General features: G+C 29.9%; 2 long non-coding RNA genes across 3 annotated transcripts; both read left to right on the forward strand.

Annotated features, from left to right (window-relative positions):
• Nucleotides 1-748: 748 nt before the first annotated feature.
• Nucleotides 749-13,299, forward strand: LOC127080634 (uncharacterized). Its single transcript, XR_007788033.1, has 2 exons — nt 749-897; nt 12,981-13,299. It is a non-coding gene; the product is annotated as an uncharacterized LOC127080634 (long non-coding RNA).
• On the forward strand, nt 1,032-3,185 carry LOC127080641 (uncharacterized). 2 transcript variants are annotated; one of them, XR_007788035.1, is made up of 2 exons: nt 1,032-2,586; nt 2,647-3,185. It is a non-coding gene; the product is annotated as an uncharacterized LOC127080641 (long non-coding RNA). The 2 variants fall into 2 exon arrangements; XR_007788034.1 differs by having other exon boundaries at nt 2,659-3,119.
• Nucleotides 13,300-13,685: the final 386 nt, after the last annotated feature.

Consider the following 13,685-nt stretch of genomic DNA (forward strand, 5'->3'; position numbering starts at 1 on the left):
AGAGTTCTGGTGAACATGTAAAATCAAAATACTTACTAGATTTACTAGATTTGTGCCAGTTTGTAAAATGTGAATCAAAATAGTTTAAAAATATGTTTAAGCTTGTATAGCGTTATTTCCGATTATTGAAGACTTGGGACAAGACTAAAGTGAAAGTGAAATTTTTTAAAATATAATTTATGATGATATTTTGGTTCAAAAATTATAACGTAGAAATAGATGGATAATTGATGAGATATGGAATAAAATTTTTAAAAATGTTCCATGAATCTAAATGTCTTGGGCCGACCTGATGAAGAGAAATAAAATTGAATGAATCATTTAACAAACTCAAATAAATATGATGGACCTGGATGCTCTTAACGTGGCACAACTACCAATCATACTAGTTAAATTAAAATTAACTTCCAATAATATCATGCCATGCCATCTTCATCACATGAGTGTCTATTTCTCTTTATATTGAAATGAAAGTGATATAGGAGTAAAAGTAATCCGCAAAACGATGAATATATAAATAAATAAAGTTATGGAAGAGGATAAGATCGGGAACCACAATAACTAAAGAGCACAGCACACCGAAAACCTAATACCGGAAACCGGTTCCTCACTTTCCAATATCGGTGGCGCCGCTGTTGAAATATTCGAAACTAAACCGCCAAATATTACCAGCTACACAGGTCACCCACTACCATTCCCCTTAACTTATTAGTACTCTTCATAAATAAATATTCAAAACCCAAACGTAGTATTAATAACCCATCCGAATTCATATTCAACCCGACCCGACTCAATTTCAGTGTGAGCGAAGAGAAATCGAGAAAGATGATACTGGTGGCGATCGTGGCGGAGGTGCTGGAGGAGTACACGGCGTTATTAGCAAGGGCGGTGGAGCAGGTGTTCCGTACTGCCCCTGTTCCTCGACGGGTTCGTTTTCTGATCCTCCATAATCTTCCATTTGTTTCATCTCATCAACACAGGAGGATTCAAATTCAATCACATTAGCTTCCATTTTTCTTCATTTTCTTCAAAGAATTGTGTTTTTGTTTTGTGTGACATTCTGGCCTACCCTACCTGTAAATTTTGAGGGCTCTTTTTCTATAATAGCAGTTTTGACTTAGCATCTGACGAATTTTACATTTTTTTTTTCATTTTTAGTGGGAATTTGAGGTTTCTTCTGCAATGTAAATAATTATCTTAGTACTTCACGGTGATTGTTCGTGAATTTCCGTTTGCGTGTAAAGAACGATGAGTTGTGTCCTGAAACTTCTTGATAATGATTTTCACTCTAGTCTGTAGCTGCACGAACAATTGTGTAGAAACTTCTAAATCGGATTCCCTTTATTAAATTCTCCCGTTATTTAATTTTCTACCATCAAACATAAAAGGTGAATTTTTTTTTTAAAATTTAAAAACAAGAGAGTGGTTTTGATGATTGAGATGCCTTTATTCGTATGATTTTTTAATTATTATTAGTTTCATGTAATCCAACAACAATGAGCACGATGAGTGATGATAATAACCTTTTCGCGAGGTTCAATACATTATTTCTTAAAGTAATTTAGTTTTCAATAAAAAATAGTTTTAATTGTTGGATCCTATTCATATCTATTTTTTTACAAAGTGAAAAAACCCCTTAAATCTACACCGTTAAAAAATTTACAAGAGGAAGTTTACTACAACCACTTGGACTTATGCATCAAGACCAAACTCTAACGTGCAAGTTGAATAAAGCACTTTATAGACTCGGATAAGCCTTATGCGTATAGTATGAGAAATTTTGAACCAATAGTATGAGAAAGTTGTATATTTCACATGAGACTTTGGATGTGTAATTCGAATCACAGATATCCATGAGTCAAATCAACCAAGGTAGAGAGGAATATAAATTTGTTGGAGGTTGTGAGTCGAATTATAATCTGTTCTTGAGTTGAATCACAAATCTTTCTCTAGTCATTTTTTCAACCATGGTCAAGTTTGACTCGAATCATGAGCATGCCCTAACTTGAATCATGGTCTGTTTGAGTTGAATCATGAATTAGTCTTGAGTCGAATCATAGAAAAATGAGTCTCTCTTTGAGTGTTGATTTTTTTCCACATTATTTTGTCATCCAACTCAAATCACCAATTGCTCTTGATTCAAATCAAACATGATTTATTCAATTCTTTTTGTGCTTCATCTCTAGCATATATAAATCATTTTTATCTCTCAATATTTCATAATGTTATAAACCACTTGTTGATTCATTTTCACCAATTTCATTATTGATGATTTGAAAATTCACAAACCACTTGTTTTTACATTTTCAAAAGGATTTTGAATCTTTTTTAACACTTGCAAATGATTTCTTTCATCTTCTATCTCATTCTTTTTTCATTGTTGCTTGCATGAATTCGAATCTTATCTTGATAGGTTTGTGATAGATTTAGGATATTTGTTTTTGGATTTAACGTTTCTTTGAAGATTTGCTTAAAATTTTAGAGGTTTGCAAGATCGTGTGGTGTTGTGACAATTTCAGTGGAAAAGATAAAGATTCTTCTATCAAGATTGATCTTGGTAGTGTTGCGTGGAAGCATATGAACATGGTAAGAGATCTTTTGATCTTCGGGCATACCAACACTCAAGATACTGACAAAATTGTGTAGAAACTGTTGCAGACGAAGACTTAAGAGCAAGTTGTTGGGACTGAAAGATTCAAGAAGCGATCTCGAGTAAAGGTTTCACATAGAGTTCAGTTTGTGGAGTTGTGTACAAGTCAAGATCCAAAATAAAAGAAATTTTATTTTCAACATTTTATTTGTGGACTAGTGATTGCACAAACTATAGTAATTTGTTGCAAATCATAGTGGAAGACCACCGATTTTTTTATGGACAACCATTGGATAGTGGATTAAGCATAAATCAAAGACGAACATCTCAAACCATTATAAATTTTGGTGTTCATCTCTATCTCTCTCTCATTTAATTTTTTAGTTGATCACATGATTAGGTTCTTATTGCTTTCTAGAATCGCATGTTGATAGATTTATCCGCTAGTAGAATTTGAAACTCAACCTTGTCTGATTGTGGATTAAGTCAGAAAACATTGATAATGAAATCTTATTTGTATTGAAAGTTATCCAATACCACATCTTGTGAAATTGAGTGACTGTGTAATACAACTAGTTTGCAAATTTTGGTATAACTTAATAGTTCAACTTGATTATTGTGGATTAAGTCTCTAATTGATAAGCATATTCACTTTTTGCGCAAACTTTGCTTCCGTAACGCAAAACATATTAGTTTCAACACTGATAAAAATATTTTTCAAACGAAAGATTTATTTTGGATGGTCTATTTACCCTCTAAACTGTTATTAGTCTTATTCTCACCCAAAAATTGGTCTCAGAGCTGGTCTTTTGATCACGTCTAAGTCATTCAAAAGTTTCAGAATATGGGTGACGACGATCAGAATGGAGCGTACACTAGAGCACCACTTTCAAAGGAGAAATGATGCTTATTGGAAGGATAACATGTATGTATACTTAATGTCAGTTGACAAGAATCTATGGGTAGCAATCATCAGCGAGCCTTTTATCCCTAAAAATGAAGTCGATGATTCTAATAAAACCCTAAAAGATTGGATTGATGATGAAACCAAAAAGGTTTCATATGATTTGAAGGCGAGGAATATATTTTTATCCATATTAAACGCTAAAGTATATTACTCTATCTCATATCATAAAAGTGCACAAACTATGTGAAACGCTCTTCAAACCCTTTACAAAGGTACTGAAGACGTCAAAAATTCTAAAATTAATATGGGATAGAGGAGTATAAACTTTTTCGTAAGGAACTCGGAGAGTCTGTGGAATCCATGCAATTTCATTTTGTTCATTTAATCAACAAACTAGACAATCCGGGAAATAAGATTTCTAACAAAGGTTATGCTAATAAGATTATGAGATCTATGTGTATGGAATGACAATCAAAAGTAACCGCCATCAAAAAGTCAAATGATCATAGTTCTTTGGATATCACAAAAGTGTATGGAAAGCTCATCGAACATGAGAATGAACTGAAATGACTTATAGAAAACGAAGTAAACTCGAAGAAGAAAGAGAAGGTAAAAGAAAAAGAGATGAGTTTATTTGTCAAACACTACAATCAATATATAAGGAAGCATAAGCTCAAGCATTCTAACAAAAAATTAATTAACTTCAAAAAGTCTCATCCGCACAAGAAGGAACATAAGAGAAAATAAAAAGATGTCACATGCTTCGAATGTGGAAAATTGGGTCACTATACAACCACGTGTCCAAGTCTCACAAACATCATAAGAAAAATGATAAGGAATTCGACAAGATGAAGGGCAATCATGCTAAAGGTTATAGAGCCTACATTGCTTTGAAAGAAGAGGATGAGAGTTTATCTTCATATTCCTATTCAAGTTCTTATGAGGAATGTGTTAACCTATACATGATGCAACAAAAAAAGAGAAGACTCTGAGGTATACACTTTTAATCCTGAATTTTTTTTGTGAAATACATGCAGATACTCTAGATGCTTTTAAGAAAATTTATCTCCAACGAAAACTTATTTTAAAACTTGAAAAGAAGATAAATAATCTTAATATTGCTTTGGATTCCTTGAAAGAAGAGTATACATATCTCGTAGATGAGTGTTTTAATACTTATAATACTTTAGTTGAAAAGAGAGTAAAGATAAATTGCGTTACTTGTCCAATTTTAAAACTTGAAAATGAAAATCTCAAAGAACAGTTGGCACAATCTATTTCTCTATCTACTACTAGTTCTATATCTTCAAGTGAAAGAGAGACAAATTTTGAGAAAACCCTCAATTTGCTAGAAGAAATAGAAAGAGTATTTCATCTACATCTATATGTCATTATTGTGGTAATAATGGTCACATTAGGGCTCTTTGCCATGTTAGGAATGTTAAAGTTCCTAAAGGTACCATGGCTTGGATACCTTAGTTTTCTTTAACTAACCCTAAAGGATCCAACTAAAATTGGGTACTTAGTTCTATCTATTGATATTTTTGGAGAAGTGTCTAGGAATCTTAATGGATTCTCAAGACAAGTGAAGGAAGATATATTGAATCATATTTTTTATCATATTATGAACTTGTTGTATTAATTTTGTTATTTTCTAACTTTTCTTATGTAGCAACTTAAGTCCTAGATCATTGTAAATGGCATGATTGTTCTTTTCTTCTCTATCTCTTGTAGTTGCACTTAATTTATCTTATTTGTTTTATTTGCATCGTGGTCATTCATCTATTTTTCATTTGCATTAAAATTATTTTTCACATGCATCAAACTAATGTTTTAGTTGCATTAAAATATTTTTTTGCATTACACAATTTTTTCGCACTAATTTGTTTTTTGCATAAGAAGTTGTGTATTCATATTTGTTCAGATTTACATTAATGATATCACATTTGCAACCACTGATGAATCTCTTTGCAAGATTTTTGCTAGTATATTGCATGGGTGAATTTGAGATGTCTCTAATGGGAGAGCTTACATATTTTCTTGGATTGCAAATTAAGCAAGCAAAAGTTGGAACTTTCATAAGCCAAAACAAAGTACTCCATTGTTTGGAGCTTCTCAAAAAGTTTGATATGCAAAATTCGAAGAGAATTTCAACCCTCATGGCATCAAATATGCTGATAGACAAATATGAAAGTGGAATAGAGATTGATATTACCAAATATCAAGGTATAATATGATCCTTACTCTATTTAACGGCGAGCAGACCATATATTATGTTTAGTGTATGTATGTGTACTAGATCTCAGGCGTGTCCTAGGGAATCTCAACGTAAGACCGTAAAAATAATTTTGAGGTATCTGGAACCTCGCATCATGGTCTTTGGTTTTCCAAAGGAAGCAAATGTATATTAGTAGGTTTTCCTGACTCTGATTTTTTCAATTGTAAATCGGACAGGAAAAGCACTAGTGTGACTTATAATTATTTGGAAATTATTTAGTTTCTTGGAACAGTAAGAAGTAACATAGGGTTGCTCTGTTTGACACAAATGCTGAATAGGTAGCCGCTGGTAATTTTTATGCACAAGTATCATGGCTAAAGCAATAATTATTGTATTATGATTTAAAACTAGGTTACATTTAAATAAAATGCTATAACACTAGTTTAATAAGCCTAACTAAGAATCATGTACTTTATTCACGTACTAAACATATAAATCAAGAACCATTTTATTAGGTATCATGTTGAAAAGGGATATGTTATTTTTAAATGTGTGGGTACAAAAAATTGACTTGTTGTTATCTTTACAAAACCGTTATCCTCCTAAACTTTTCACAAGATACATAAGGAATTAGGAATCCTAGATTCATCGTGCTTTAAATAGAATTGGTTTCCTATTTCATTTCATTTACTATATATTTATATTGTACAATAACATTTCCTTATTGTAATTTATTCTAACTAAAGCTATTGATATATTTCTTTAACTCTTACATTCTTTATATCATTGTTTGCATTTTGTTCTCATATGTTCATTTACTTACTTCTTACTTTTATTATTTCATTGATTCATTCATAATTTTTTGTTTTGATTGTTCACATGTTGCATTTTAATATCTTTTTAAATGTGTGTTGTTAATTATGTACATTTGAGTATTATTATGTTTTTTCGTGCATTATTTAAATCTTCCACTCACTTAAGTTTTGATATGTTATTGTGTTGTTGTATAGTTGCATGTCTATTTGCTTATTTGTTTCATTTAGTATGTCAATCTTCATATTCTATATTTGATCTTTGTTATATATTCTTCTTCTTAACTATGTTTAGCTCATTTGTTTTTTCTGGAATATCGTATGCGTTGTTGGTTTTGTTTATGTTTAGACTTATTAAACATCTATCTCTTTTTGATCTTGTCAAAGGGGAAAAAGTTGTAATGTGAGTCTAGATTTGTTTTATGTGTTTTATGTTGTTGTGTAATGTGCAATGTTTCATAGGGGGAACACAAACAGTTGAAGGAAATCATATATCACACTTTTCTTTTGCTTAAAGTCGACTCAATTCCAATTGAAAACTTGTTAAGCGTCAAAAAGGGGAAGACTTGAGTTATGTATCTCATACATTAAGGGGGAGAAACCCATGTGGTTTTGTTGCTTGTTTTTTAAGCTTTACTTTGAATTTAGTTTATATTTGAGTTTCCTCTTTAATTGCATATATTTTAGGATCGAGTTTTGGATTTGTTTTTTAGCATGCATCATTCAAAGTGTTTGTGTTCGAGTTTGAACATTATGCTTTAAGTCAATTAGTCGAGTTTTTGGAACAAGAAGCATAATTGAGATTGATTAAAGACATGTCAAAGGTAGAATCTCAAAACATAGTTGAAAACTTGGATTTTTGAGATTTTGGATGTGTGATTTGAATCACACACATCCATGAGTCGAATCAAACAAGGAAGAGAGGAATACGATTTTGTTGGAGCTTGTGAGTCTAACCACAACTAGCTCTTGATTCGAATTATGCAGTTGTGAGTTGAATCATTATGTGTGCTTTAGTCAAATCGTAGATCCTTCTCCAGCCACTGTCAAGTTTGAGCCAAATTATGACCATGCCCTAACTTGAATCATGACTTGTGTGAGTCAAATCATGCCTTAGTATTGAGTCGAATCACAAAAAATGGGTCTCTCTTTAAGTGTTGATCTTGTTCCACATTACTTTACTACTTAACTCAAATCACCAAATGCTCTTGACTTAAATCAAACATGATTTTTTCACTTCTTTTTGTGCTTCTTCTCCAACACCTATAAATCATTTTCATCTTTCAACCTTTCGTAATGTTAGAAAACACATTCTTTCATTGTTGATTTGAAAAATCACAAACCACTTGTTCTTGTATTTTCAAAAGGATTTTGAATCTTTCTTGAACACATGCAAACAATTTCTTTCATATTCTATCTCATTATTTTTCCATTGCAGCATGGATCCAAATCTTATCTTGATAGATTTGTGATTTTTTTAGCATATTTATTTTTGGATTTAACGTTTCTTTGAAGATTTGTTTAAAATTTCTTAGGCTTGCAAGATTGTGTGGTGTTGTGACTGGTTGTGACAATTCTATTGGAAAGGAATAAAATTCTTCTCTCCAGCTTGACCTTGTTAGTGTTGTGTGAAACCCTACTGATAGAGTATGATTTCTTTTGATCTTCGGACAAACCAACACTCAAGTTACTGACGGAATTGTATGGAAATTTATGTAGACATAGAATTAGGAGTAGCTTGTTGGGATTGGAAGATTCAATAAGCGATCTCGGTGGAACTATGTACAAGGTAAGATCCAGAATAGAGGAAACTTTATTTTTCATCATTTTATTTTTGGATTAGAGATTGTACGAACTCTTGTAATCTGTTGCAAATCATAGTGAAAGACAAATGAATTTTCAATAGGCAGCCATTGGAGAATGGATTAAGCACAATGCGAGGACAAACATGTCAAACCACTATAAATCGTGGTGTACATTTCTCTCTCTCTCTCTCTCTCTCTCTCTCTCACACACACACACTCACTCACACACACACACACACACACACACACACACACACACACACCATACACACACACACACACACTTAATTTCATAGTTGATCGCATGATCAGGTTGGTGTTATTGCCTTATAGAATCACATGTTGATAGGCTTATCCGTTGGTAGTGATTTGTTGTACAAGTTGTAGGTTTTGGTAGGATTGGAAAGTCAACCTTGTCTGATTGTGGAAAAAGTCTGAAAACATTGATAATGGAATCTTACTTGTATTGAAAGGTATTCAGTATCACATTTTGTGAAATTGAGTGATTATGTAATACAATTAGTTTGCAGTTTTTGGTGTAATTCAATAGTTCATTCTACGCAAACTTTGCTTCATCCATGCAAAACAATTGTTTTTGAAAACATTGATAAAAATCTTTTTCAAACGAAAGTTTTAGTTTGGGAGGTCTATTCAACCCATCTAAATCGTTATTATTCCATACTCTTACCCAATAAAGCATACATGATTCCAACTCTTTCTTTGATCCTCAATTGTATATGTCCATGGTTGGTGTTAGGGATTACAATAGGTAGAGTTTGGATATGGTACTATAATACTCGTCCTCGTACTCGCAGTTTGAAAAATACCCATGTAACTAAGCTCATATCCACGTGGTCACCAACTTTTATACTCGTACTTGTACCATATAAATACCCAAGTATCCATATTTGTGCCTGTTGTCCGCAGTTCTAGTAAAAATAAATCGATAAATTAAAAAATATCATATTATTTTATATTTTTAACAATCGAACATTTGTATCAAAATATGTAATAGTATAATAGTGATGTATTTTTTAAAAGTGATATATATATATATATATATATATATATATATATATATATATATATATATATATATATATATATATATATATATATATATATATATATATATATATATATATATATATATATATATATTATGCGGGTATGGTGGGTACTAAGGTATCTGTACCCGCATCCATATCTGCTTATTTTAGTGGGTAATTACATGTCCTCATGTCCGTATCCATTTTGTAGGGACACATGTGAAACACGATGTTCTAACATGTATGTTGCAACATCTGATCTCTGACAATAGACAAATGAAATTGCAGTTTTTGTTTGGAATTATTCTATCCAAGATGTACTCTACAAAAAAAGATATACAAGTTATAAAGAAGAGTTAATTTTGATGTACAGGTGTAACATATGAAACACAATATTTAAAAAAAAAATAATATTCTTTTTGAAAGATAATTTTTAATTATAAATAAAGTTAAATATTCCAAAATTTTATCTTCAAATAATAAATCTCATATCAATGTTAATAAAGTATCAAATAATTCTTTCAAATTTAACATATAATTTTCAAATAGATATCTCAAATTGTTTCTAAAATATTATTTTGAATTACAAACCGCAGATACATATTATAAAGTTAAATGGTAAATTTTTAACATTCATTTATAATTCATTACATGAAAATGTCCAATAATGTATTGTTAAATTGTAAATAGTTAAAATTAATGTGCTAATTCAATTGAATTAGATCTATGATAATTATTGCAAATGAATCATATTCAACATTCATCCTCACTTCTTTTCTAGACTACAAATTCAATATAAAATAGAGTTTTATCTAGGATTTTAATGTTACCTTCATGAATGTTTACATAGAGTGTAAGTAATTTAAAATTAAATTGTGATGTCTTATTTGCATATCTCTGATTCAAATATATTTTTTTCACTTAAACTTTTACTCCACCATTTTATCACATTTATCTCGTCTCGATTACAATTTTTTCCATTATTCTTATAATCAAAATCTATATTTTATAATATTATTTAAAAAATTCATCTCATCCTCGCGCATCGCGGCTGTCTCTATCTAATAATATATTAAATCTAAACCACAATTTATTTTATTAACAAATCATCATTTAACTTCCCAAATCAATTTAAGTCTGATGTGACTTTCTTTATAATATGATCATCTAAATTTTTTAATATTCATTTCACTATAATATGTATGTTTCATTCATAAAATTTTAAAAAAATAACATTTTTATATTTCACTAAAATTTTAAATAAAATATTTTTATTGAAAGAATAATAAAATAGAATTTTATCTAGGATTTTAATGTTGGCCTTCATGAATGTTTACATAGAGTGTAAGTAGTTTGAATGTGGAATATTTTTCATCTACAAAATAATAAAAATATATATTCTTAGAGATATTGAAAAAAAGGAAATGAAATACTAAAAGAATTATTGAAACCCTTTACACTTATTATACGTTTTAAAATTAAATTATGATGTTTTATTTGCATATCTATGATTCAAACATATTTCTTTTTACTTAAACTTTTACTCTATCATTTTATCACATTTATCTTATCGTCTCAATTACAATTTTTTCATTATACTTAAAATCAAAATTTATATTTTATAATACAACTTGAAAAATTCATCTCAATTTTAAGCATCGCCCGAATCTCTATTTAGTTATATATAAATACTAGAACAATCATGTCACATAAATAGACTGACATGATAAATTTAATAGATTTTTTTATAAGCCTTAACTCAATCGATTTAAATTAACAGACTTTCTAAAATAATTGAGTTTTTGGCCTTTTTTTTTATCAAACGAGTTAGACCGAACGAGGTTTAAGTAGGCCAGGGCAGAGGCCATGACGAGCGCTTTGTCCTATTCTCACTCTAAATATAGAACAAGACAAAATTTTAAACCAACATCATTTAATATATTTCTCTTTCACTCACGGGCCACCTCTGCCTCGCCCTCATTATTTTGTAAAATGGTTTTAAAAATCTGTGTCATTCACAATATTTGTCTCATTCTATTTTTTACGAGTTTTTGCAGGTTCAGTTTGTCATTCTTAATTATATGTTATTTTTAAAAAAATTGTACTAAACTATAACTCTTTTTAGAAAACTAATAAATTATTATTTTCCAATTCTTTTAATTTATTTTTCTTATATTATTAATGAAGGATAGTCTTTTTCATTTTTATACAGTAAATTTTTTTCTCTAAAAATAAAATGGTAATAAGTTAATAACCACTAAAAATTAAAGTTTTAATAATTGGGTTCAACTATCACTACCAAATTTACTAATTGCGCTAAGATTTGTGGACAAAAACTGAATTACAAATTATTATCAAAAGAAATTGTAACAAATTATGGTTGATCTTATAATTCTATAGTGATATTACACGTCTTTCTTCTAATTTTCTTTTCTTTTCTTCTATGTTATTAATAAAAGCCGGTATTACAGGATCATCAAAACTTCTATTTCTCATATAAAATCAATTATTTTATTAATTTTAAAATTATCAAAGCCACTAAGAAATACTTATTATTTGAATTAAAAATTAAAAATTAAGGATGTTTAATCCTAATCAAACTGAAATTCATATCAAACTATAATTATAATGTTTGGGTTGAATATTTTTTTAAAGAACGAAATTAATAAAATTTAAAATTTAATTGATTAAAATAATAGATTTTTAAAATTTTATCTACTATCCGAACTAATTTATTAATTTATATAATTTATATCATCATCATTACGAAAATTAATATAAAACATTTAATTTCAAAAAATAAAAAAAATAAAACTGAATTTGTTACATTCACAATCTTTATGAAAAAAAGTAAAAAAACAAAAAAAATATTATTATGGAAAATTAATTGGTGGTGTAACTTAGATCCTTTTAAAAATATTTTGCATAATTATTTATTCGATCAATCCAACTAAAATTAACATGATTTTTTATTCTTTTATTTGATTCGATTTATGATTTATAAAAAAAATCTAAAATCTAATCCTATATCAATTCAAATAATTTATAGTCAAATCATATTCTTTTAAAATCGAACTGCAAACACCTCTGTTAAGAATAATTTTTAATCAAATCAGATTCTTTCAAAATAGAACAAACAGCTCTATTAAGAGTAATTATCTAAAAGATATGAAAATTGCATTAAAGAAAACAAATAATGAAAAAATAAAGTTTTGGATGAGGATAAGATGGGGGAACCAGAATAGTAAAATAAAACAAGTACACAGAATGAAAGCCTAATACTGGAAACCGGTTCGTTACTTTCCAATAACGGTGGCGCCGCTGTTAAAATATTCAAACTAAATTGCTAAATACTACCGGCTACACAGGTCACTCACTCCCACTCTCCTTATAAATCAATATTCAACACCCAAACATAGTCATAATAACCCATTCGTTCCATTAACTCTTAACTAAACCGTTTTAATTTCCAATCGGATTCAAATTCAACCCGACCCGATTCAATTTCAGTGTGACCGAAGAGAAAGATGATACTGGTGGCGATCGTGGCGGAGGTGCTGGAGGAGTACACGGCGTTGTTAGCAAGGGTGGTGGAGCAGGTGTTCCGTACTGCCCCTGTCCCTCGACGGTTTCGTTTTCTGATCCTCCATAATCTTCCATTTGTTTCATCTCATCAACACAGGAGGATTCAAATTCAATCACATTAGCTTCCATTTTTCTTCATTTTCTTCAAAGAATTATGTTTTTGTTTTGTGTGCCATTCTGCCCTACCCTACCTGTAATAGCAGATTTGACTTAGCCTCTGACGAATTTTACAATTTTTTTTCTTCATGTTAATGTGAATTTGAAGTTTCTGCAAATTAAATAATTAGTGAAGTAATTCACGGTGATTGTTCGTGATTTACTGGTTGCGTGTAACGAACGACGAGTTGTGTCCAGAATCTTCTTGACGGTGTAGTCTTAGCTGCGCGAACAAGTGTCTAGAAACTTCATAAATGGATTCCGTTTATTGAAATTCTCTGGATATTTCTCTCAAATTTCCACAATAAATTAGGTAGAAAACACATTATCGAACTAACTTTTAAAATAATTTTATATTGTAAATCAATAATAAATGTGTATTTTGTTAAATCACATTTTTATATACAAAACACTGACAGATAAATGTAAGAATTTTATTTGATTATTGATAGTGCTCAGTTTTTAAGGACCGAGCAAACCTCCTCAAGCAGGTATAAAGAGAGAGAAGAGACGTAACAGAATTTCATTCATGATCTGTTCCAAGAGTAATTACAGCATATAAG

Source organism: Lathyrus oleraceus, chromosome 1, assembly GCF_024323335.1.
Source record: "Lathyrus oleraceus cultivar Zhongwan6 chromosome 1, CAAS_Psat_ZW6_1.0, whole genome shotgun sequence".
Classification (NCBI taxonomy): domain Eukaryota; kingdom Viridiplantae; phylum Streptophyta; class Magnoliopsida; order Fabales; family Fabaceae; genus Lathyrus; species Lathyrus oleraceus.